Source organism: Panthera onca, chromosome C1, assembly GCF_046562875.1.
Source record: "Panthera onca isolate mPanOnc1 chromosome C1, mPanOnc1 haplotype 2, whole genome shotgun sequence".
Taxonomy (NCBI): domain Eukaryota; kingdom Metazoa; phylum Chordata; class Mammalia; order Carnivora; family Felidae; genus Panthera; species Panthera onca.
In genome coordinates, this window is record NC_138346.1 from 81,169,621 (window position 1) to 81,195,870 (window position 26,250).

The following is a 26,250-nucleotide window of genomic DNA, read 5'->3' on the forward strand; positions in this document are numbered from 1 at the left end:
AATAATTATGGCTATTGCATCCTTCTAATGGAGAAACGGCTCATGGAGAGATAAAGATGGAGACTAAGAAGGCTGAATGGTCCTATCTAATTAAAACCTGTCATGTAATTAAATATATTCCCAGCAATAGATGGGTCTCAGGCTAGTTTTCTGATAGGGAAACTGTAGTCCAAAGCATTAGTCACACAATCAAATGTTCTTGCTGTGTTTGGTCACAATTTTCTTTTTATGAAAACAGGACCCCAATTTTTCTATGCAAATTAGAACACTAATCTTCATAGACAGGATATCTTGTAAAAAGTACGTTATTCCCTTTTCTTTTTGAATATCTTGATGATCTTTGTAATACATAAACACCAAATTATAAATCTAGGCATCAATTATCCATTTTTTACATGCTTTCTCCATTTTACTGTTACAGGAATGACTTTGTCCCATCCTAAGACGATACCATGCAGTTTGAATTTTTAGATTCCTAAGTCCTGAAAATAACTGTGCTTCAATTTTAGCTTGTCTCACTGTGGCAGTCAAATCAAGTTAAAAATGCATGTACATATAAGAAGCTTTGACATCAAGATATCATTTGGCTATTAAACATTCATGGCACTGTGCTTTTCCAAGTATTGCCTGTTTATCCATATACAAGACACCAAGATTCAAAGTCTGTTGAAAATAAACATTTTGAAATAATTAATTATCTGCCACTGGCTTCATTCCCATTACAACCTTCACTTCCCCCAAGGTTAATACAGGCTGGTCCCAAGTTCAGGGCCTGGTGGTGTTCCTCATGCTCTTGTAGAACCATCCTGACAACTTCACTTAATCATATGGTATCTAGGCCCAGCTTAGCTTGACCAAGTGCTTGCTAAGTTTTCTTTGCTACAAGTAGCAGCAGCTACAAAGGTCTATCAAAAAGTATGTAGAGGAACTTAAGCTTTTCTCCAAATTCCAAAGCAACTACTCCCTTTTTGTGACTAAAAGGGAGGCTACAATGTTAGAACTATTTAAGAAAGTAAAACTGAGCCTTTAACCTCCACTTTCTTGAAGGCCTCCCTTTACAACCAGCCTGCTCCCACTGCTGCTGTGTTACTCAGAGTTAGACTGGGTGATTATATTTGTATGTGTGCAAGAGAGAGGAGGTCCTCAGTGCTGTGGAATGCTGTCCCTCTTGACTTTCCAGGAAAAGGGGCATGTTCTCTAGCTCCATTACAATCACACTCACGTAAGATTCTAAAATATCTCCACTTGGCAGAGAAAGAGCTTATTAGGCCTCTCTGGTTTTTTCTTCTCTAGCAATCAGAAAGGTTCAGAAGAAACCTTTTGGTTATATCAAAATCCCAATTTGTCTCATTTATTTCTGTAGCCATCACAAAATCTCCATCAGTACAAGGTGATAACAATGAACTCTACTAGGTATACTGCATAAGCCCACATCTTAGTATGTGTCTGTGTGCTCTTTTATTTTCTTTATTATACAAGATAATGTCTTTCCTTTCTAGAAAGGAAAACCGAGCAAAACTTAGCCTAACACCTTTAATATAAGCAGGATGCTGCTACACAGTGTTCTCTTATATGAACAAAGATGTTTATCTGACTCAGAGTTTACTTCAGACTCTCTATTATTTGGCTACATAGGCAAAGATCCTTGCTATTCATTTACCCAAATTGTCTGCTTTTATAGATAAGAACATTGATCAGTTAAGTGATTTACCTAAAATCCCATGACAGAGTAAGAACAAAACAGGAATGGAAAACAATTTCCCTTACTACAGTTATATAATGTTTGTATTGCTGACCAATCCTGCTTCTAAGAGTTATTGAAGTACCTACCTTGAGAGCAAGAATCAAAAATGGAAAATCAGCACATTAATTTAGAAAATGGTCATAGTAATTTAGCTATTATTTGGGTGATGAATTATACGTAATTGCTTTGCAATGTTATAATTTTCTGGCTCTTTGAGAGAGGAGGCCCTTCACACAAAGAGATGGTGTGGCCTTACTGAAAGCTGAGGAACTTAGCACAAACTCTCAGACCCCAGATGACTCACTGGCAACACTAAATTGAACTTCCATGATAGACTGCCTGGTTGTTTTGCAACAGTGCACTAAACAGCACCGTAGGTGATAAAGATGGAACCAGTGTTCAAATCACAAGTGACAAAAAGATGCTGAATCATTTAAAAATAAATTTGTGGTATTTTTAAGATTTTTCCAGTCACAGTTCTTGGTTTAATTTCCTGAATTCAAACACATCGTGTTGACAATCTCTCAAACCTTGTTCAAGTAGTAAATAATCCTATTGAACAACAAATATTTTGTTTTCTGCATTTGATGTTCTTGTTTAATGAAGTGTGACATATTACCCAGGTGGTGTCAAGTCTGTGAAATACAAGGTGATATTTCTCTATTTAATGGCAAATGATGTGGCATTAGCATGATCCTTTATTTGCAATTTTTGTTTCTCTGAATAAGATTACTTGCCTGCTTACTCAGGGGTGGTAAGATTGCTTTAAAAACATCCTGACTGTGATTATATACAACAAAAATTGACCTTCAGTAAGGCATTAGAGTAGGTTTTGCTCAGAAGACACATTAACAAAAGCCCCATTGTGGTGGTTGGGGAAAAATGCCATCAGTTCTTCCCACTTCATGCCGTCTATAATTTTTGCCATATAACTGCTGTACCCTCCTTCCATGAATGGGCTTTTTAGCACGTGACTTGCTTTGGCCAATGCATTGCGAATAGAGGCTTTAAATGGGCTTACACATCTGGGCTTGCTCTCTTGTCCTCTTTTCCATGATAAATTTGCCTTGACTAGCCTAATGGTCCCAGAAGGAGCATCAAAGTTATGTGGAAAGAGCCAATTCACAGATGCATAGGTCAGCTATTGAACTTCAGACAATAAAGTGGGCCCAGTCAGCAGCAAGCTGACCTCCCAAACACCCAAGCGTGTGAGTAAGCCCAGGTAAGCTCAGCAGAGACCCTAGTCTATTCCTGTTGATTCCAGAAATATAAATAAACACTTACTGTATGTCACCGAGGTTTTATGGCTCCTCATTACACAGCATAATTGTGGCAGGAGTTGAATGATCCATCTGTGGATCTCTTTGTTCCTCCACATCCCTTGACAATTCATATCCTAGGTCCCGCACTCAGACATCTTTCTGTCAAACAAGAAAGAAGAGTGTTATTCAGTAGTGGTCATGTTTCTAGCACTGTGGGAAGACACACAAGAAAAACAAAGCATGGTCCGTGTCCTCAAGAAATTTATAGTCTCATTGAGAAAAGAAATGCACATACTCCAAGAGATAATTTTTTTTATCGTTGTATTTAACTAGGGGCCTCTTTCAGTTTTACTGGAGAGCTTTAATCAAAATGTATATGTTTTTAGTGCCAGCCAGTACTTACTGAATCTAAAAACTCTGGAGATTTGTCCCAGGGATATATATTTTAGAAAAGCTGTCCAGGAACTCCAATGCTCTCTCCTGGATAACAACCAAAGGTAAGGGGTAAATAAAAACACATACTGTATTTGTGTGTAAGTGCAGTAAGGTGTAAGAGAAAGATGAAGTCAGCAGATGCAGGAGTTGTTACAAAAGTGTTAATAGGTAGAATCTGAACAAGTTCTTAAAGAACCACAGGACTTAGATAAATAGAAAGAGGGGTGGGGATTCAAACAGAGAGAATATCATAGCTCTACAATGAAGATGGAAATTAATATGCATGGATAGAATAGAGATTTACTTATTTATGGATTTATTTATTCACCAAGAACTTCAGCATTGACCATGTGTCAAGCACTAGTCTGAGTTCTTTACAAATGTTAACTATCATAGCATCACTATGAGATAGGCACTGATATCATTCTCACTTCAAGCTGACCAGAGTGGAAGAATTCCTATACTCTCTAGCGAATGACTATGGGATCAATATTTGACAGAAAAATGCTAAATGTCTAGAACAATTCTTCTTTACAAAGAAACCTATAGAGAAATACCAAAGTCACTGCCCACTACCTGGAAACTAGACAATAATAAGAAAATTATATATTCTTATATATAAATATAATAATGATGATGATTAAGTAAATCAAGTTTTCTAGAGTATACATAGGTTGCAAAAAGTAAGATGATAAAAAGGTAAGGAGAGAGAATAAAACCATTTTATATATCAACTGTGGTTAGAATTTTGTTTTAAATAAAATTCTAGTAAAATAAGTTGATTCTAATAAAATAAGGTCATTCTTGCAGGAAAACGTATTCATGCTTTATTCCATTTTTGAAGACATGTGACCAAAGTCTTTTATCAGTAAATGAAGAAGATCTGAGGATTTTTTTCTGAATATAACCAAATTCCTAAGCAAGGTAATTATCTGAACAGAGAACAATTGGAGTTGTATGGGTGTCCAAAGCATCACATTGAATTTGATGATATTTTGCTTTGTAGGGTATGTCTTTTCTTGTTACAGTAATAAGAAGTATTTTTTCTCCATATAAATAAGCTCTGAGGATCATTCTAACCTGCTTTGCATTCTGGAAATCTCTAGACATGAACACCTACTTATTGCTTTGTTACATCGTACTAAGAAGGTTGCAAATCCAGCCAGGTTTTGTATATACTTCTCTATTTTCCAGAGCACCTCCTAAGTCCTTTAAGTCCAACTGATTGATTTCTATCTGGAAATAAATATCTAATAATGAAAGAATTATAAATTTAATAGATATCACTTATGAATTTATAGTGCTAGAATGGTCATCTGTAAAGAAACATCAGATTCCAAGAAGAATTGCATTTAGAATAACTTAACCTGATACCTCTAACTTTTCTCTAACCATTCTCAGGGGAAAAAGAAGTTAACACAAGTTCTCCCAGTAACCCCTTCTCTGGGTTTTACATTCAGCTAACAAAATGCTATGGTAAAGAGTAGGTGAATAAAACTTGCAGTTTACCTCTTGATAACTGGATACTTTGAAGATATTTCTTTTTTGATACTTCAAGAGTTTTGAAAGCTAATCAAAGTATACAATGCTAATTTTTTAAATGTTTATTTTTGATATAGAGAGAGAGAGCAGGGGAGGGGCAGAGAGGGAGACAGAGGATCTGAAGCGGGCTCTGCACTGACAGCAGCAAGCCCAGTGTGGGGCTTGAACTCATGAACCAGGAGATCATGACCTGAGCCAAAGTCTGACCCTCAACCACTGAGCCACCCAGGCGCCCCTATCATGCTAATTTTTAAATTAGCACCAATCACTTTATTTTCTCTGGAGGAAAATTCACATATAAATAAAAGATTGTTGGGATTGATTGATTGACTCAAAACTTCTTTGGCTTTGTTTGCTTACAAATCCAGTTTTCATCCTTCTTTTGTCCTATGTCACTAGGATATTGACCCTGCAGACTGTGTTTCCAAGTCCTGGGTGTGCAGGCTTCTGGTCTTGACAAAGGAGATACTGTCAGGAGATGAGGGGTGAGGGCATGGTGGGAGAAACAGGAGAAATAGGATATTTTGCGCTCTTTTTTCCAAAGTAGTAATTCCAGTGGCATGAATTGCTGCAGCTTCTACTAGATAGTTAACGTTAGATGCCGTTGGCATCTAAGGTCTGGTGAGCTACCTCCCCTCCATTCATCCTATTCTTTTAAACCCAGGTATGGTAGCTGTTTCCTGCTGCTGCTGATTTTGCTGTTTCCTCCTTTCTCTGTTGGGTTTTTAGTTCTTCTGTCACCTATGTTATTAATTATCTGTAGTAAATGCCCTCTATTTGAAACTTAGAGTAGTTTCTGTCTTGCTGACTAAATTCTGACTGTTACAACAACCAGTAACCTGTTCCCAAAAAGGATTTGAGACAGCTTACAATACAGACAAAGGACCACCAGACCAAAAAAAGAAAAAAAAATTGAAATCTATCTAAATCAAGAGGTAAATACGGTAGTTAAATAGAAGTTTTGAAATGTATTAATTAAAACGTCTACTGTGTGCAATGGGATTCTTCTGTCAGCCATTTTCATCATCATGAACAAACAAAACCATCAACAAAACAAAAAGGCAACCTACCAAAAAGGAAAAAAATATTTGCAAATGATATACCCATTAAGGGGTGCAAAATATAAAAGAAATATAACTCAACATCAAAAAAATAATCTGATTAAAAAATGGGCAGAGGACCTGAATAGACATTTTTCCAAAGAAGACATACAGATGGCCAACCGACACATGAAAAGATGCTCAATATCACTAATCATTGGGGAAATACAAATTGAAACCAAAATGAGATATCACCTTACACCTGTAAGAATGACTAGAATAATAAAGACAAATAACAAGTGATGGAAAGGATGTGGAGAAAAAGGAACCCTTGCACTGTTGGTGGGAACGTAAATTGTTGTAGCCACTATAGAAGAAAACAGCACAGAGGTTCCTCAAAAAAGTTAAAAATAGAATTACCATATGATCCAGTAATTCCACTACTGGGTTATTTACCTAAAATAAACAAACATACTAATTTGAAAAGATAAATGCACCCCTACATTTATTGCAGCATTATTTATAACAGCCAAGGTATGGAAGAAACCTGAGTGCCCTTCCATAGATGAATGGATAGAGATGTGAGATATATACACACATATATACATACACAATGGAATATTAGTAATATATATGTATTATATATAAATTTGTAAATATAATATAAATATAAATATATAATATAAATTAATAAAATTTATAACTAAATACATACACACAATGGAATATTAGTAATAAAAGAAGAATGAGAATTTGCCATTTGCAACAACATGGATGGATCTAGAAAGTATAATGCTAAGTGAAATCAGTCAGAGAAAGTCAAATAATATATGATTTCACTCATGTGCAATTTAAGAAACAAAACAAATGAACAAATAAAGAACAAAAAACAAAAAAACCAGACTCTTAACTATAAAGAATAAACTGATAGTTACCAGAGGGGAGGCAGGTGGGGGAATGGGTGAAGTAACTGAAGGGGATTAAAAGTATACTTACCATTATGAGCACCAATTAGTGTATAGAATTGTTGAATTATTATATTATGCACCTAAAACTAATATAATATTGCATGATCATTATACTTCAATTTAAAAAAAAGGAAAAGAAAAAAACATTTTCTGTTTGCAATGGGAATTTTTCTATCAGCCATTTTACCTGCTGAGTCTGAATGGTGAATATTCTCTGAAAACTATTGAGAGAAATTTTTCAGAACAATGTGAAAGAGAGCATATTGGTGGAGGTAGGGGCTATACGGCAGTCAGAAAAGCAGATTTTCTAGTACTAGTATTCTAGTCCTGCCTGAGCCAAAGTCTATCACACATGCTTCTATCAGAAACGTGGGACAAATTCAAGTCACATATACAAACCCCTCCCAATGGGCAGATCTGGATTTATATGTAATTCTATATCTTTCTCTTCCTCTCAAGAAAGTATATCATAATGCATAATAATTAATGGAATTGCTATAAGGCTAATCTTGACTCTTCTAATTTATCTTAGAAATTAAAACATTCACAACTTTTGATATTTTATTTTTGTAAAATAATTAGTTGTAGCAGAGCTAACAACTAACTAATGACTCATCACTCCATGGAAAACTTATGGTTTGCACTAATTGCAGGAACAATATAACTGCCAGAGTTGTTACCTCACTTTGAACACATAGGCATAATCTGTATGTTTGCTAAACATTATGTATGACTAGTCAGTTCCAAATTTATTAGCAAGATCTTGCACAATTAATGGGCTCAGAGCAGATTGTATGTCCTTAAAAGGAGCAAAGTAAATTTAAAAAGGGCAGACTGATATACCTTTGTATAATCATGAATATCTAGGATATGCTAAATTCTATGAAGACAGGAAAGAAATTTAATTAATACTTGCAATTAATTGGCCTAGGTGTTAGAACAAATAAAGTCACTATTATAAATTTATTCTTTCATAAGTAATCTTAGTTCAAGACCCAACATCAAACAACGTCTGACTAAAAAGCTAATGTTAGCACAAGTAAATCAGAAACACAGAATTTTCATGGATCTAAATGAGCACATACCAAACAACAGGAAAATATCTTGATTGCATGGCCTGCTGAGAGTTATCCATAAGTTTTCCAAAATAGTTTCCCATTATTTTGCACTAAGGTGAAAGTTCCATGAAAATGAGAGTATGTTTGGGGCGCCTGGGTGGCTCAGTCGGTTGAGCGCCGACTTCGGCTCAGGTCACGATTTCGCGGTCCGTGAGTTCGAGCCCCGCATCGGGCCCTTGTGCTGACAGCTCAGAGCCTGGAGCCTGTTTCGGATTCTGTGTCTCCCTCTCTCTGACCCTCCCCCATTCATGCTCTGTCTCTCTCTGTCTCAAAAATAAATAAACGTTAAAAATTAAAAAAAATAAAATAAAATGAGAGTATGTTTATCGTGCTCAATTTGTCTTACAAATACTTTGTGTCTGGCCTTTATAAGGTGCTCAGTAAATATTTGCTGCATGAATGAATACCCTCCTTATTCTAATTTGAATGTCTCAGGTTTTTGAAGTTTATGATAAATTGCTGATTTCCTAAGAATATCATTTTAAATTACAATATGTGAATGAAAATCAAGTCCAGTCTCATCAGAGTCCATTAAGTAGGTTGAATTCATAAATCCTCTCTCACTACTGGAATGATTTTTCTCACCATCCAGTATATATAATAAGGGCAATTAGACTTTCCAATTGTGGAAAAGAATGTTTCCCATTTGCTGGATCTCAGGATTTAGATCTTTTCAGCCTCCTTCTCAAGATTTTATTCCTTGTACCATGAAGAACTTACAGATGCCAATATTATAAAAACAAATGTAACAATTTCCATGGGGGGGCATCCCTTTTGGCAAATTACAATAGAGACCAAGAATCCATATGGTTTGACTAACCAAATTTCCTGGAAATTGTCATCAGACATAATATAAAACTGACCTTGTCCCTGCCAGTTCCATTCCTTTCCAAGAAAAAATTCAAAAAAAAACCTCTTAACCTAAGGTCCTCCAGTGACATCCCCTAACAATTAATCTAATTCTCTTCTCATAAAAAGTGAAGAAATATCAGACCCATAAGATTTAAGAGACTGAACACAGTACCAAGATTGTTTAAACTTAACAGTTGGGGGGTTCCGGAAGATGGCGGCGTAGGAGGACGCGGGGCTCACAGCGCGTCCTGCCGATCACTTAGATTCCACCTACACCTGCCTAAAGAACCCAGAAAACCGCCAGAGGATTAGCAGAAGGGAGTCTCCGGAGTCAAGCGCAGACTAGAGGCCCACGGAAGAGGGTAGGAAGGGCGGCGAGGCGGTGCGCGCTCCACGGACTGGCGGGAGGGAGCCGGGGCGGAGGGGCGGCTCGCCGGCCAAGCAGAGCCCCCGAGTCTGGCTGGCAAAAGCGGAGGGGCCGGACAGACTGTGTTCCGACAGCAAGCGCGACTTAGCGTCTGGGAGGTCATAAGTGAACAGCTCTGCGCGGAAAGCGGGAAGGCTGGAGGACAAAGGGAGGGAGAGCTGCTGAGCCCCCGGACGGCAGAGCTCAGCTTGGAGGGGAACAAAGGCGCCAGCGCCATCTCCCCCGCCCATCCCCCAGCCAAAATCCCAAAGGGAACCAGTTCCTGCCAGGGAACTTGCTCGCTCCGCGCAAACACCCAACTCTGTGCTTCTGCGGAGCCAAACCTCCGGCAGCGGATCTGACTCCCTCCCGCTGCCACAGGGCCCCTCCTGAAGTGGATCACCTAAGGAGAAGCGAGCTAAGCCTGCCCCTCCAGCCCCCGTGCACCTTGCCTACCCACCCCAGCTAATACGCCAGATCCCCAGCAACACAAGCCTGGCAGTGTGCAAGTAGCCCAGACGGGACACGCCACCCCACAGTGAATCCCGCCCCTAGGAGAGGGGAAGAGAAGGCACACACCAGTCTGACTGTGGCCCCAGCAGTGGGCTGGGGGCAGACATCGGGTCGGACTGCGGCCCCGCCCACTAACTCCAGTTATACACCACAGCACAGGGGAAGTGCACTGCAGGTCCTCACCACGCCAGGGACTCTCCAAAATGACCAAACGGAAGAATTCCCCTCAGAAGAATCTCCAGGAAATAACAACAGCTAATGAACTGATCAAAAAGGATTTAAATAATATAACAGAAAGTGAATTTAGAATAATAGTCATAAAATTAATCGCTGGGCTTGAAAACAGTATACAGGACAGCAGAGAATCTCTTGCCACAAAGATCGAGGGACTAAGGAACAGTCACGAGGAGTTGAAAAACGCTTTAAACGAATTGCAAAACAAAATGGAATCCACGATGGCTCGGCTTGAAGAGGCAGAGGAGAGAATAGGTGAACTAGAAGATAAAGTTATGGAGAAAGAGGAAGCTGAAAGAAAGAGAGATAAAAAAATCCAGGAGTATGAGGGGAAAATTAGAGAACTAAGTGATACACTAAAAAAAAATAATATACGCATAATTGGTATCCCAGAGGAGGAAGAGAGAGGGAAGGGTGCTGAAGGGGTACTTGAACAAATTATAGCTGAGAACTTCCCTGAACTGGGGAAGGAAAAAGGCATTGAAATCCAAGAGGCACAGAGAACTCCCTTCAGACGTAACTTGAATCGATCTTCTGCACGACATATCATAGTGAAACTGGCAAAATACAAGGATAAAGAGAAAATTCTGAAAGCAGCAAGGGATAAACGTGCCCTCACATATAAAGGGAGACCTATAAGACTCGTGACTGATCTCTCCTTTGAAACTTGGCAGGCCAGAAAGGCTTGGCACGATATCTACAGTGTGCTAAACAGAAAAAATATGCAGCCGAGAATCCTTTATCCAGCAAGTCTGTCATTTAGAATAGAAGGAGAGATAAAGGTCTTCCCAAACAAACAAAAACTGAAGGAATTTGTCACCACGAAACCAGCCCTACAAGAGATCCTAAGGGGGATCCTGTGAGACAAAGTACCAGAGACATCACTACAAGCATCAAACATACAGACATCACAATGACTCTAAACCCATATCTTTCTATAATAACACTGAATGTAAATGGATTAAATGCGCCAACCAAAAGACATAGGGTATCAGAATGGATAAAAAAACAAGACCCATCTATTTGCTGTCTACAAGAGACTCATTTTAGATCTGAGGACACCTTTAGATTGAGAGTGAGGGGATGGAGAACTATTTATCATGCTCCTGGAAGCCAAAAGAAAGCTGGAGTAGCCATACTTATATCAGACAAACTAGACTTTAAATTAAAGGCCATAACAAGAGATGAAGAAGGGCATTATATAATAATCACAGGGTCTATCCACCAGGAAGAGCTAACTATTATAAATGTCTATGCGCCAAATACCCGAGCCCCCAGATATATAAAACAATTACTCATAAACATAAGCAACCTCATTGATAAGAATGTGGTCATTGCAGGGGACTTTAACACCCCACTTACAGAAATGGATAGATCATCTAGACACACAGTCAATAAAGAAACAAGGGCCCTGAATGATACATTGGATCAGATGGACTTGACAGATATATTTAGAACTCTGCATCCCAAAGCAACAGAATATACTTTCTTCTCGAGTGCACATGGAACATTCTCCAAGATAGATCATATACTGGGTCACAAAACAGCCCTTCATAAGTTTACAAGAATTGAAATTATACCATGCATACTTTCAGACCACAATGCTATGAAGCTTGAAATCAACCACAGGAAAAAGTCTGGAAAACCTCCAAAAGCATGGAGGTTAAAGAACACCCTACTAACGAATGAGTGGGTCAACCAGGCAATTAGAGAAGAAATTAAAACATATATGGAAACAAACGAAAATGAAAATACAACAATCCAAACGCTTTGGGATGCAGCGAAGGCAGTCCTGAGAGGAAAATACATTGCAATCCAGGCCTATCTCAAGAAACAAGAAAAATCCCAAATACAAAATCTAACAGCACACCTAAAGGAAATAGAAGCAGAACAGCAAAGGCAGCCTAAACCCAGCAGAAGAAGAGAAATAATAAAGATCAGAGCAGAAATAAACAATATAGAATCTAAAAAAACTGTAGAGCAGATCAACGAAACCAAGAGTTGGTTTTTTGAAAAAATAAACAAAATTGACAAACCTCTAGCCAGGCTTCTCAAAAAGAAAAGGGAGATGACCCAAATAGATAAAATCATGAATGAAAATGGAATGATTACAACCAATCCCTCAGAGGTACAAACAATTATCAGGGAATACTATGAAAAATTCTATGCCAGCAAATTGGACAACCTGGAAGAAATGGACAAATTCCTAAACACCCACACTCTTCCAAAACTCAATCAGGAGGAAATAGAAAGCTTGAACAGACCCATAACCAGCGAAGAAATTGAATCGGTTATCAAAAATCTCCCAACAAATAAGAGTCCAGGACCAGATGGCTTCCCAGGGGAGTTCTACCAGACATTTAAAGCAGAGATAATACCTATCCTTCTCAAGCTATTCCAAGAAATAGAAAGGGAAGGAAAACTTCCAGACTCATTCTATGAAGCCAGTATTACTTTGATTCCTAAACCAGACAGAGACCCAGTAAAAAAAGAGAACTACAGGCCAATATCCCTGATGAATATGGATGCAAAAATTCTTAATAAGATACTAGCAAATCGAATTCAACAGCATATAAAAAGAATTATTCACCATGATCAAGTGGGATTCATTCCTGGGATGCAGGGCTGGTTCAACATTCGCAAATCGATCAACGTGATACATCACATTAACAAAAAAAAAGAGAAGAACCATATGATCCTGTCAATCGATGCAGAAAAGGCCTTTGACAAAATCCAGCACCCTTTCTTAATAAAAACCCTTGAGAAAGTCGGGATAGAAGGAACATACTTAAAGATCATAAAGGCCATTTATGAAAAGCCCACAGCTAACATCATCCTCAATGGGGAAAAACTGAGAGCTTTTTCCCTGAGATCAGGAACACGACAGGGATGCCCACTGTCACCGCTGCTGTTTAATATAGTGCTGGAAGTTCTAGCATCAGCAATCAGACAACAAAAGGAAATCAAAGGCATCAAAATTGGCAAAGATGAAGTCAAGCTTTCGCTTTTTGCAGATGACATGATATTATACATGGAAAATCCGATAGACTCCACCAAAAGTCTGCTAGAACTGATACATGAATTCAGCAAAGTTGCAGGATACAAAATCAACGTGCAGAAATCAGTTGCATTCTTATACACTAACAATGAAGCAACAGAAAGACAAATGAAGAAACTGATCCCATTCACAATTGCACCAAGAAGCATAAAATACCTAGGAATAAATCTAACCAAAGATGTAAAAGATCTGTATGCTGAAAACTATAGAAAGCTTATGCAGGTAATTGAAGAAGATATAAAGAAATGGAAAGACATTCCCTGCTCATGGATTGGAAGAATAAATATTGTCAAAATGTCAATACTACCCAAAGCTATCTACACATTCAATGCAATCCCTATCAAAATTGCACCAGCATTCTTCTCGAAACTAGAACAAGCAATCCTAAAATTCATATGGAACCACAAAAGGCCCCGAATAGCCAAAGTAATTTTGAAGAAGAAGACCAAAGCAGGAGGCATCACAATCCCAGACTTTAGCCTCTACTACAAAGCTGTCATCATCAAGACAGCATGGTATTGGCATAAAAACAGACACATAGACCAATGGAATAGAATAGAAACCCCAGAACTAGACCCACAAACGTATGGCCAACTCATCTTTGACAAAGCAGGAAAGAACATCCAATGGAAAAAAGACAGTCTCTTTAACAAATGGTGCTGGGAGAACTGGACAGCAACATGCAGAAGGTTGAAACTAGACCACTTTCTCACACCATTCACAAAAATAAACTCAAAATGGATAAAGGACCTGAATGTGAGACAGGAAACCATCAAAACCTTAGAGGAGAAAGCAGGAAAAGACCTCTCTGACCTCAGCCGTAGCAATCTCTTACTCGGCACATCCCCAAAGGCAAGGGAATTAAAAGCAAAAGTGAATTACTGGGACCTTATGAAGATAAAAAGCTTCTGCACAGCAAAGGAAACAACCAACAAAACTAAAAGGCAACCAACGGAATGGGAAAAGATATTTGCAAATGACACATCGGACAAAGGGCTAGTATCCAAAATCTATAAAGAGCTCATCAAACTCCACACCCGAAAAACAAATAACCCAGTGAAGAAATGGGCAGAAAACATGAATAGACACTTCTCTAAAGAAGACATCCGGATGGCCAACAGGCACATGAAAAGATGTTCAACGTCGCTCCTTATCAGGGAAATACAAATCAAAACCACACTCAGATACCACCTCACGCCAGTCAGAGTGGCCAAAATGAAGAAATCAGGAGACTATAGATGCTGGAGAGGATGTGGAGAAACAGGAACCCTCTTGCACTGTTGGTGGGAATGCAAATTGGTGCAGCCGCTCTGGAAAGCAGTGTGGAGGTTCCTCAGAAAATTAAAAATAGACCTACCCTATGACCCAGCAATAGCACTGCTAGGAATTTATCCAAGGGATACAGGAGTACTGATGCATAGGGGCACCTGTACCCCAATGTTGATAGCGGCACTCTCAACAATAGCCAAATTATGGAAAGAGCCTAAATGTCCATCAACTGATGAATGGATAAAGAAATTGTGGTTTATATACACAATGGAATACTACGTGGCAATGAGAAAAAATGAAATACGGCCTTTTGTAGCAACATGGATGGAACTGGAGAGTGTGATGCTAAGTGAAATAAGCCATACAGAGAAAGACAGATACCATATGGTTTCACTCTTATGTGGATCCTGAGAAACATAACAGAAACCCATGGGGGAGGGGAAGGAAAAAAAAAAAAAAAGAGGTTAGAGTGGGAGAGAGCCAAAGCATTAGAGACTGTTAAAAAGTGAGAACAAACTGAGGGTTGATGGGGGGTGGGAGGGAGGGCAGGGTGGGAGGGAGGGCAGGGTGGGTGATGGGTATTGAGGAGGGCACCTTTTGGGATGAGCACTGGGTGTTGTATGGAAACCAATTTGACAGTAAATTTCATATATTAAAAAAGAAATAAATAAATAAACTTAACAGTTGTGGGAACATGGCCAAATTCTAAACTTTTGCACTTTTTCCTTCCATCCTAATAGTCACCTGATACCTATTCAAATATTTGGTAGGAAACTACAATCAAGCAAATCACTTTAGTTTTTCTTACTAATTGTTCTAAATAAGCACCAATGTAACAGCTGCAAAATATGTCTACAAACAACACAGAGACCGATGGTCAGGGTTTCGAAGCATTACAGCATGTTTAATCCAAGCATTTGCATGCTATCCACCTTCCTTCTGCTGCAAAAATGAATCCTCTGGTTGCAAGTGAGTATAATAGAATAAATATCATTTGAGACTCTGCCAATATACAATTACCAATTCTATGACTGCTCTTCGTCTTCTTTTCTAGGATGAAAGAAACGAAGGCAGCAAAGCTGGATACATCCAGCTGGGCTTCCCTGTAAGCATACCTCTCTTTCTATAATCCAACTCAACAGAAACAGGCTCTTGCTATTGGGACATCAAACATGAAGAGGCTGCTGCTCTCAGAAAATAAATAAGCAGACATCAAAGATTTGTAAGAAATTTGATTAAGAAACTTTCTCAATCTTTCCACACAGCAGACATTGTACTACTGGTGTGTGTTATACTAGAATTGGGCATATGGACTGTTATTTTTGCCTTTGGATCCTGTGTTACACTGATACATAACCATTAAGTTGGACACTCTAATGAAAAATTAAGAAAATAATGACCCTTGCATGAACCTAGTCTTTGAATCAAAAACCTCATTCATATGTGTCAAAATATTTTTGTCATTCACCACTTAATTCAAGACTGAGGTTTAAATTTCTTATAGATTTGAGAAATTAACAATGCCCAATCAAAAATAATTTTACTCCCATGGAATATCAAGGCAAATTGTTTCCTTGCCCAAGGACATCATACTACATATTACCACAATGAAAAGAGTATCTGAGGGGAAAACCAACAACTTTACCTTATTCCTTCAACATTCATTTAGGTGTCAAGATTCTGTCAATGGGTAATCAAACTTGAAAACTGCAGAAGAATGCAAGTACTCGACATTAGACCTGTCTGTGTAAATAAACTTCCAATCAAAACCACTTGGGTAAAAATATATTAAAAAAGTTAAAATCATGCAGTGGAAAAGAAAAACATATCCAGAAAATGAGGAACTTGAATAATTTATGTAACTTGTTCAAACATCACATTATTGCTCTGATTTCTCCTTTGTATTGCTGGGGCTAACTCTGCCTGCCAGATTTTCTTCTCTCTCTCTACCTGGATGTCCTCTTCACTCTCAAGGCTCTTGACCTCCTCTAACCTAGCAAGCAGGTCTTTGAAAATAAATTATACCATGTTTCTGAAAGCTATAAGGTGCCAGAGGAATGGTACATTTCAGGGAAGAGACTGTTGAAAAAGGAAAGTCTCCATGCTAAAAACTCTAACTTGATTACCCAATTGTTCCTAAAAGTATGCTCATGATTTCTCCCCCTAAATTCTTCATTTACCTGTTACAAGTCACCATCCACCTGGTCTTCAGGTCTAATGTAAACCAGATGATAAAGCAATTAATAAAAGGAATCATAGCCTCCAGTCACAATTAACCTACCAATGTCACATTAAAGTCCAGATATTACCTCCAGAATTCTCAACATCCCCTGACTCATACAGGAACACCACCTGTGATCTTACTTCACGTAGATCGGGGTATGATTTGTACCAATGTCTGCAAAATTTCAAAATACTCAGTTCAGAGACAATTCAAAAAAATGAGAAATCACTTTAAAAGCAAACTAGCTGTTTAAGGGTGTGCAAAGGAGACAAGTTGTTCGAATTCATTGTTTTTCAGTCAGCTGTGTTGCTATATAGCCAGCAGTACATTTTGAGATTAAGAGCCAGCCTCTGAACTCAGAAAGCCTTATTCCAAATTCTGTCTTTAACACTTGCTAGCTGTAGAAACCTTGGATTATTTCCTCCCCCTCTAAGAAGCACTTTCTTCATACATAATGGAAATCACAATAGTGCCTACCTCATAAAGGTGTTGTGAATGTAAGTGAGATGATATATGTAAACAGTTTAGCTGTGCCAAGAGCATAGTAAACTCTCAATAAATATGAGCTATTATTTTTCAATAATATATTGAGAATATATTTAGTATATATTGAAAAATACATGTCTATAATGTACAATAAGTGATTAGAAGTGGAATAATCTTTAGACAGTCTATAAACTGTACCTTATGCACGGATGTTACATATTTTCTATAATAAATTCTTTGAGAATTTATTATTGTTTTCTCTAAATTTTGTTTCTCTTAATTTAAAGGTGTTTTATTCTGCCATCTTGGGATCTTTTATTCCATATGTCTTGTGGTCTTTATAGATTATGCTTGAATTGCTCAAAACCCAATAATTGACCTGGAATAACTGACTGAGATAAATAAGTCTTCAAAATTTTCTTCTCCACATTTCCTGTTTTATCTTGTTTATCAATATTATTCAAGATAAATTGAAGTGACTAGTTTGTTTCATTCATAAACTATCTTTTCTAGGGTAGTATTATGCAAACAAGCAATTCTTTCAAAAACTAAAGTCAAGATTTTGGAGTGAAGACAAAAGGTGTCACTGACAAAATGCTCAGCTTTCAATTTTAGTGTGACAATTTGATACTTAGTTATATAACTTGAAGACCACATTTGTAAGCTCTATTATTGAAAGGACCTGGTGATTACTCTATGCTCATAGCATTTAGAAACCTCACCATCCTAGTTATTAAATAAAAGCCACTACCTGAGTGTCTTACCTTGAGTCACACTATGAGAACTGCTCAAAGCTATGAAAACTCACTCAAGAATTTCCACATATTCATGTTATAGGTGACACTCTTTGATTACACAATCCCTGATAAGGTCTGTGTCAAATGCCATTGTAAAATGATTTTTTTGTTGAACTGATCTAAAATTAACCAACACTGTAGATTCAATAACATATCTCACAAACATAAGAATGTTCCATTCAACTCTTAGCAGGCATGATGGATAACCCTAAGATCTAAAGCATAATGACATTTCTCAGCCACTGAATCGGACATTGTCAAATGAAGAATCCTGAGGCAGTTGAATCCATTAGGTCTATGTAAAGATCTTCCTATATAGCATGTGAGTGCTGATTTTCCCCTTGGAAGACTCCTTAGAAACTTCAAAAGATAGAGAGGCTCAAGAGTCCTCCCTCTAGCCAATGCCTGGTTTTATCTGGTCAGCCAACCTTTTAAGGACACAAGAGTAGTCACCAATAAATCTCAGATTGTAATTATTCACCAGCACTTCATAGGCCCTGGCTACTCCTTTCATACCATCAAACTCTTTGAAGTTTTGTGAGGGTCCATCTTTAATTTAGATGAAAGATTTTACTCTGTAGGTTTCTGAAATACACTCCAGAGAAGGATGAGTTCATTTATTCCTAGAGCCATTTTTCACTCACTTCTTTGTTTTGCAGGTGGCATTTAAACCACAGTATTTTTAGCTCTAAAATCAAGGGCAGGAATGCAAACCCACTTGCCTCTGTGGCATATAATCCAGAATCTGACTTATCTGAGTTCCTACAAATATAGAGTAGTAGGTCCTAGTGTTAGTCAGAGTCAACAACAACAACAAAATCAATCAAACTAAAAGTTCCCAAAGTATGAACGCAAAGCAAAACAACTAGGTTCTGAGCAGAGGACTTCCCATAAAGCAGAAAAGCAACCTTCAGACAATATCAATCACACACCAATAAACAAGGGAGATGCTAAAGGACATTTGTAAGATTGGTTGAGTGTTAAGTTAGAATCTTTTGTTTCAGTATATATAGTTTCCTAATCCACGACACTTTAATGAACCTCAACCCTGAATCTGGAGTCGTTTCCTAAGTAGTCTAACTTAACCTTTGGGTCTCTGCTTAAACATCACTTCCTTAATGAAATCTTCCCTGTCCCTCCTAACTAAATTAGAGTGTGCGTTATATATTGCCATAATATTCTTTACTTCTTCATAATGTTCATTACAATTAAAATTAATTATTTCCATAATTATCTGCTTAATTATTAGCCCTTCTGCTGGATTTAACATTGCAGTAGGTAAGACAATGTCCATTTTGTTTTCTGACATACAGGATATGGCCAATGTTTATTTATTGAACAATCAGTATTTGGAGACCGAATATTAAAACTGACATATCTAAGTACCTAGAATATTAGACCTAGATCTGATTTTACATCGCAATTGGCACAATCTCTATTCCAGTGTGGGGATCCTCTCTCAAAGTGTTTAACTGATGATCATCTGATTGTTACTTAAACATTTCCAACAAAGGGTCAGTAAGTAATTTGTGAGAATTTGTAATTTGTCTCTCACTCACCATTTATTAGAAATTACTCCATCAGGCTCTTCCTATAACTTCTGTGTGTCTATCTATCCAGTCTTAGAAGCAATTCAGAATAAAATATATTCCTTCTAAACAAGAATACTTAAAAGGTAGTCATAATGTGCTCCAATAAGTCTTCCTTCTTCCAGGATTAACTCCTTGGTTCTTCTAAATGTTTCTCATCTGAACATAACATATGTAACATGTGAATGCTGATTTATCCTCACAATTTGGTTTTGATTCTCCTCACAGTCATTGTTTCTTTATTCAGCTTGTGTCCCAACTTAACAAGTTGGGGTTTGTGTTAAACCCCATAACACTCCAAATGTGGTATGACCCTGACAAAGTAAAGTGAAACCAGTATCTTCCTTGATCTGGATTCCATAATTTTATTAGTGTAGCTTAACTTTACATTGCTAGTAGTATCTTACTAACCCTATGAAATATTGAATTCTACTGAGCTCAGCACCTGCTTTTTTTTTTTTAATTTTTTTTTTTTTTTTAACGTTTACTTATTTTTGAGACAGAGAGAGACAGAGCATGAACGGGGGAGGGTCACAGAGAGAGGGAGACACAGAATCTGAAACAGGCTCCAGGCTCTGAGCTGTCAGCACAGAGCCCGACGCGGGGCTCGAACTCACAGACCGTGAGATCATGACCTGAGCTGAAGTTGGCCGCTTAACTGACTGAGCCACCCAGGCACCCCAGCACCTGCTTAATAAAGCTGTGATATCTCCTGGAAATCTAAGAGTTACTTTTCTTTGCCATATGTGTATCAGTACTATATTTAATTCCCATTGCCTTGGGGAAGATTGTATGATATAAGGTACATGGAAGTGTCTTAAGGCCTATCCCATAACAGACATAAAAAAATATATAGGTTTTGGGCACCTGGGTGGCTCAATCCGTTAAGTGTCCGACTTGATTTCATCTCGGGTCATGATATTGTTATTTGTGAGATCAAGCCCCGTGTAGGACTCTGTGCTGATAGTGAGCAGCCTGCTTGGAGTTCTCCCTCTCTCTCTCTCTCTCTCTCTGCCCCTCCTGTGGATGCTCTCTCTCTCTCTCTCAAAATAAATAAATAAAAATAAATAAATAAAAACATATATATGTATATATGTGTGTGTGTATATATATGTGTGTGTGTATATATATATATATATATATATATATATATATATATATATACACAGCTTTTTTCCCCTCTTCCTTCTGATTATTTTCATTTATCTCAAGACTTCAGCAAACAAAGCCAAGTCTTTTTGTGATGCTTCATGATCACTCCAAATTGTAGAGTCCTGAAGAATTGTGTTAGTTTGCAAAGGGCATTGATGAAGATTTCATTTCAGTGGTGACCTATTTTCTAGGCTTTTAAAAACCATGTTAGAGAAGGATACAATGCAGCAAGTCTGAGTATCTGTGTCTATGGCTCCTACAAGCAGAGAGGTATCCTGGTGGTGTCTCTGCCTTTCCACTTCCAACAAGAATCCAATACACAAGACTATTAGTATTCTCCACAAAGGCCTTAGTACTGTGAGCACTAAAAAAGGAACGCTGACACATTCAGTTTACTTTCTGTTTCTCATTAGTTTACAAATTGCACTATGTGACGTGTTCCAGAAAAATATTATCACCTTTCCACTAAGCTGTCAAATGTCCATGTTCCCATACTTGCAGGTAATCTGATGCTTTCTTTTACTGTATTCATTTGGCTTTATTTCATTCTTTCTTTTCTTCCTGTCTGTAAGAAAATGAATATTAACACTCTTATCTGTTTATTCACTACATTGTTATTTGTTCATTTATTATATATTATATTCATTTATTAAAGTAATACATACACATAATTTTAAAGACAAATACCTTTATAGGTAACAAAAGAAAAAAAAAAGCTGTTTTTTTGCCGCATTTTTCCCTATGCCAAAGTCCTGATCATCACAAGTAATCATTTTCATCTCTTTTTGTTTTTTCTGCTACTCACTTCTTACTTATAAACAAAATATTACATATCTATGTCTTGACTTTTCCATTTTTTGTATTATCTAATGCATTCCAATGATACAAGAAGAGAATTTGAGTCTTTCTACAAGCCTCCACTTTTCTCTTTCCCTCTCTTAACTTATTGCCATCTTCTCAGTCTAATTATGTTATAATTTTTATCAAATTAATATTTAATACATATATCATTATAACTACATTAGAGCTCACCCAGATATTATAATTATGTTCCCTTCATTGTAAACATTTGGTTTTTCTGGGAGATTGTCTCCTCTCCAATTTGGACTTGCTGAGAAACTGTTTTCTTGACTTTTCTTCACCATTATCTTGAAATTCTCTTCATCATCCTTCTGTTTATTTCCTGTGACTCAGATCCCATGTTTTACTCTTCCTTAGTTTACCCCCCTTTGTTACTAGCACATTTTTTAGTGACTTCCTGAGAAAAGCTTCATGGGAAGTAAGTTTTTGAGACATTGCATGTCTGAAAATATTTTCATTTTCTTTCTGCCTTCACATTTGATTGATAGTTTAGCTGAGTATAGTATTCTAGGTTGGAAATTATTTTTCCTTAGGATTCTAATTCAGTACTCTACTGTTTTCTAGGTTTTGATGTTTCTGTTGAAAAGCTGAAAAGAGGTTGATATTTGAACTATAATGGTGTGATTTTCTCTTCCCTCTTTTTCCTCTGTTTTCTTCCTTTCTTTCTTTTACTCTCTCACTTTTTCAGACCTTTCTTTACTTTTTCTTTCTTTTTTTAAGAGATTTTATTTTATTTTTTTTAAGTTTATTTAATTTGGGGGGGGAGCAGAGAGAGAGGAAGAGGGGTAGGTAGAAAGAGGGAGAGGCAGAGAGAGGGAGAGAGAGAGAGAATCCCAAGCAGGCTCTGCACTGTCAGTGCAGAGCCCAACATGGGGCTTGAACCCATGAACAGCAAGACTATGACCTGAGCCGAAATCAAGAGTCAGGCACTCAACCAACTGAGCCACCCAGATGCCCCAGACCTTAATTTTCTTCATCACTGATGTTCTGAAATTTCATGACCCATTTCTCCAGTGTTAGTGTGGGTTTTTTTGTTTTTTGTTTTTTGGGTTTTTTTTGTGGATTTTTTTTCTAGGTTCCTTGTGAGCTCTTTCAATCTGAAAACATGCCCATTAGATTTAGGAAATTTATTACCTCGTAATTTTTTACACTTTGTTCTATTCTCTTTTTTGGAATTCAGATTATTCATTAGCTTTACCTTTTGGAACAGATTCATATTATTCATTAGTTGTACCTTTTATTTTCCTAACTTTTCTTCCAAGTTTTCATACTTTTGTCTTTTGATGTTACCTCTGGGAAGACTGCCTCAAGTACATATTCCAAACATTTTACTGATTTTAAGGTTTATCCTTATCCTGTTTGTATTTTGAAAGAGTTCTTTCTTGTTCAAGAGATGCTCCCTTGAAAAATATCTTGTTCTTGTTTCAAATGCAATGTCTTATCTTACTGAAAATTTTACTTGTAGCTTCTTCCTCTTCCTCTTCTTCTTCTCCTTACTTTTCCTCTTCTCCTTCTTTCTTCTTCTCCTTCTTCTTCCTCTTCTTCTTCTCATTTAGAAACTGTTTATTTTTTGTTAACCTTATTTCCACCTTATTTGCCTTTGTTGAAGAGCAGCTTAAGACCACTCAGTGGTTGTTCTATACCCATTCAGTGGCCTGAGCAGTGGGAGCTGCAGACCAGTCTTCAGTGGCAGGCTGAGCACTTCAGTCTTCAGAAGGGAACTGCTGACTAGGCACAGAGGGCACCTGTATGCCTTCAGACCAGTCTGCAACTTCAGACTGAGTAGCAGTAAACTCAGGAGCTGGAGTGGTCCATTCACCCAGAAATTCCTCCTTGGTCACAGCCTTTTTAGTAACAGCCTGCTCTTCCTTTTCAATCTCCTCAGGACCTCTGAAGAAGTAGAGACCAAGCATGACATCCCATGGTTGTTCATGGGAAATGGTGCCACACATATGCAGAACTTCTCAAGCCAGCATCTACATCAAAGCCACTGAGTGAGATCCCTTGTTGTTGCAAGGGATAGCAAGGTACACATAGCGCAGAGGAGAGTCTGTGTTACACAGAACAATGGCAGGCCAGTTAGCATAAGATGCCTCTGTGAGAGGCTGGTAGTCAGCTCTGGGATCAGTAACCACCAGGAGTCTTGGCTCCCAGCAGGCTGCCTGGATTTGGTTAGTGAAGTTTGCAGGAGTGAAATGGCCAGCAATAGAAGTGGCTCCAGTAGTAGAAGCAAACTTCAGCACAACTCACTGGCCAATATTCCTGGATGAAATGACACTGACATCAGCCAGATTTTCAATGCAACAATGGCACAAGCTGCCAGCAGAAGCTTCTCCCAGGTTCTCTTCACATTTATGATGTAGATATTATCACTTTTTTTTTTCCTGTAGATGTACGATACCATTTTGAAGTCAAGGTCATTGCCACCTAAGTGGGTTCCTGCTGCAAGGAATTTGAGGACATCCTTGTGCTTCATTTTCAGGGCATCAGGGGCTCTGAACATTGTGAAAACATCTGAAAGTTTCCCTTTAAGTTACAACGGGAATGCAAAACAATGTCATATGAACCCCACCCCAGGTAGTGCAGAAAGGTTTTTTGCTTTTTAAGTTTTATTCTCTTTCCTTATCAACTTTGTTTCCTCTGAGTCCCCCTTTTCTACTTGTTCATTTTGGTCTTTGCCTTCTGCATTAGGAAATTCTAATGTTTGATTTTCCCTGGCCAACAATTTATATTGACAAGTGATGTTCTACAACTCTGTTTGGGGGAGGAAAAAAAATTGTGGATTGATAGCTCTTACCATGAGCAATAAAGAGGGGACCATGCCCTTTCACTTGACATGTGATAGTTTTGTAAACCTTCTGTTTTGAGCCAGTCTTTTGAGCACAGGATAGGAACTCTCTAGGCTACTTCTTAGTGGTGCTGCCATCAGCGTTCTGAGTCAAAAGGGAAAAAGCTGCTGTTAGACTCCCACTACAGAACATAGATTTTCATTCAATCTTCTTGTATCGAATTCAGGGCCACACCCAATGCTTAGTTTTGCTTGCTATCCCTAAATTAACTGTTTTTAGATCAACTGTGCCAGAAATGGAAACTTCATTTCTTCTGCTGAGAAATTATTCTGACTTGGGAGTTAGTCTGGCCATGATGACTTAGGGAGGTGATCTGGGAGTCTAGCTACTCCTTAGATTAAACATAATTTCCACCAATCTTTCTGATTTTAGCTTTATCTCCTAAACCCAATATAGAAGTATCTGGCACCCCAAACTCCTAAGACTTTGGGGGTTATACAGGTAAATTGGTTATCTTATTTTTGAATCCCCCAATATATTCATCTTTCTCATGTCTAATTAATTAAATGTTACTTTATCTACCGACAAATGAATTTATACAAAGTTGGGACATACTTACACTAAAAAATCAGTTGTTTATCTAAAATTCAAATTTAAAATTCCAATTTCATCCACTATTTTGTCCAACTACCCAAGTATAGTAGAAAGTAGAGTAAGGAAGTGTTAAGAATGCTGAAATTTTCAGGAATCAAAGAATGTCTGGATTTGATACAAAAAGAAATATATTTTTAATATAATATTTAGATTAGCAAAAGTTCCCAATAAAGTTACTAATCCAGAACTTTTTTAGACAAAGAGGGAAAAAAATATGGTAAGTAGTGTGAATAAAATCTTTACTATCATAGCAAAAAATCACTAACTTTCTGCTAATGTCTAAATTGAGAAATAAGAAAAGCAGTATAATATTAAGGCATTCACCAGAAGACCTAAATAGAGGAATGATTAAATATGGTTGTCAATGGGCAACAGGAAGCCAATGACATAACTTGTAGAGAATTATGGAATTTTACTATTACTCCTATAATACTTTTTGCTTTTTAATATATGTTTACCTTAAATTAATTTTTTTCAATTGTTTTAAGAAATACCTTAAGTAAATATTTATGCTTCTAATATGGTGTCTATTATTATAAAGTAGCAAAAATAGCCTGCCTATAAGTGTCTATGGCCTTGACTTTAGAACACTTTCACATACATCTTAAATTTGGAAAAGTCATAGTGAGAATAGCTTAAGTTTCTTCTACTGAAGAAATTAAATTTTATCTTTTTCTAGTAAGAGAGACTTTTTTCCCTAGGGAAAATATCAAATATGAAAGAAAAACTCCAAGCAAGTGATAACAATCTTGCTTTCATGAAAGAGCAGTCAAGAAAAACACATTCATTTGTCTACTTCCAAAGCTTGCTGCAGTTACTATGAGATATCTGAGCAATGTTCCCATTTTTAATAATGATTAAATAAGTAATTGTTTCATTAGTCTTAATCTTGGGGTTTACTATAATCTACGTTTCATGAATAAGAATACTAATTTGTCTGATTAATTTCCTTCTAGCAGTAATTTTAGTTAATAAGAGTGATAAAGGCAATACACAGAAAATGTAACATTCCCATAATTACTTACTAAAGTTATGAATATAAAAATATGCAATTTCCAAAATGAATAAGGTTGAAAAATAATAGAAGGGCACAGATATGATAAATTTGCATACTAATATCAAACAAACTTAATATATATCATGGTAGTCAACGAATCCACTTCAAGACAAACTGGTTGACCTCGCACATTTGAAAAAAAAAACAAAAACCCACAAAACATTGTAGCTGTCATGTTCAGTACTATAGGGTCTCTGATG

At 37.3% G+C, this 26,250-nt stretch overlaps 1 pseudogene; it reads right to left on the reverse strand.

Annotated features, from left to right (window-relative positions):
* Positions 1 to 23,165: 23,165 nt before the first annotated feature.
* On the reverse strand, positions 23,166 to 24,053 carry LOC132673696 (small ribosomal subunit protein uS2B pseudogene; annotated as a pseudogene).
* Between the last annotated feature and the right edge of the window lie 2,197 nt (positions 24,054 to 26,250).